The following is a 2113-nucleotide window of genomic DNA, read 5'->3' as shown; positions in this document are numbered from 1 at the left end:
AACCGTTCATTTAATTTGATGAATATGTTATTTCATAGAAGTTTTGATTGTTTCATAATATAAAATATTCATCATAATTAATGAACCTATTCATCTTCCATAAATATTCAAATCATAATAAATTAACTCTCAACATTTCTATAAATAACTTAATTAATTGGATTGCATTGGTTGTACAAATAAACATAGTTGCATTTGAAATATACCCTATATATATAACAAGGTAGATATACTTAAAAGAAAAAAAATACATTGAGGGAAAGAATGAAGAACACAGAGAACATGAGTTTGGTTTGCCTCATGCTGCTTCTCATAATTTCACCTGGTAATTAACATCTCCTCTGCCATTTCCTAAATTATGCATCACTTTGTTATGTATATGTTATCTTACAAAATATTTAGATTTTTATTTTTATAAAATCCTTAAATTTAATATCAGCTGACCTAAAACAACCAAATATTTGAGATTTTTGAAAACCTCATCTTATATTTATAAATTTTTTATTGCATCGCGTAGGTATACTTATAGTATATATTTATTAGGGTTTTGGTTAATCTTAATTTGAGTTATGAAATTATGTGTTAATCAATCAAGGGATGCTGGTGTGGACGATGGCGGTTCAAACCAATGATCTACCAAACTGCAACGTTACTTCGGATTGTGCGCCACTTTGTGTTGGATGTGGGTTCTGCGCCTGCTTAAATGGAATATGTACCCGTGGGTGTCCTGGTCCGCCAAGTCAAGAACTCGTTAACGGCCGCAGGAATTGAGTGCGATGATCAAGGCTTAATTTTAAAGATTTTTAGCTTTGCTATTATGTTTAAATACTTAAAGAGCATTAGATGGGAAATATTGAATAATTTGGAAGAGAAAAAAGAATTTGTGTGCAAACACTTTTTCTATTTAATTAATGTGTTTATTTTACAAGTTAATCATCCGATGCAAACATATATGATAGTTTGTTGACGTATGAAAAGATTGTTAGAAATATGTCTGTATTCTTTGGAATGCCATTAATTCAGAATAAATTAACAAAACGATTAATTAAATATCAAATATTACAAAATGACCAAATTTATCGTATGTTATAATTTGAAATGAAATGAAAATGAAAATTCTATTGAATGCTAAATTTTGAAATTTCGTAATCAAAATTTTTAACTTCCAAGAGACCGATATAACCCATAAGTGGTCACAGAAATCAAATATGAGTTCTCTTATTAAGATATTAAGGGGTTGTTTTACTTACATATTAATGAGCTTAATGTCTTAACGGCTTATTTGCTCAACAATATAGGGGTTTTATTTGCGGCATAATCGTTAAGTCATTGAACCGAAAGTTATATATCTGGCAAAGATGCACGATTCATTATGAGCCACGCTCGAGCTTCAAAAATGCTGGTCGAAAGACTTATTGAGGCTTAGTTTTAATCCCAATTGAGCTCCATTTTCGGCCCATTAAACAAAATGTGTATATTTTTATTTAAATTAATGTAATTTTATATAATATCAATTTTTTCATAAAACTTTGTTAAGGTATTTAAAAAATGGATTTTATTATATTTAATTATTAATACTTGTTTTAATATTTTATTCTAAAAACTTTTTAATGCTATTTAATTTTTTTTGTTATGGTAATTATTTAAAAATGGTTAAATGTTTGAAATAATAGCATACCTTTATAAATTAATTTAAGGAAAAATCTGAAAAATATCTAATCAACCATTTTATTTTGAATGGTTTAGTCTCTAAACTCTTTTTTGAATGAAAAAACTATTAAACTTTCTTATTTTGAATAATTTAGTTTTTAATTTTTTTTGAATGGAAAAGACATTAAATTTTCTTATTTTAAATGATTAAAACTCTAAACTTTTTTTTTCTTCGGTAAACAAACCATCAAACTTTTATAATAAGACGTAACACTTCTTATTTTTCTTATTTTAAAAATACATATTACTCTAACAATTTTTTTTATAGGGAGGGGGGAGACCCCTCCAGATCAAGATAAAACACTAAAACGCTAAAACAACAGCAATGAAGCGTTCAGTTAAGAGGAAATCTCAACTATCAGAATCCAAGACACCTCGAGGGGAAAGAAAAGGGAGACAAAGA

This window comes from Cynara cardunculus, assembly GCF_001531365.2.
Source record: "Cynara cardunculus var. scolymus isolate 2C chromosome LG 13, CcrdV1, whole genome shotgun sequence".
Lineage (NCBI taxonomy): Eukaryota > Viridiplantae > Streptophyta > Magnoliopsida > Asterales > Asteraceae > Cynara > Cynara cardunculus.
Note: the sequence above shows the minus strand (reverse complement) of the source record.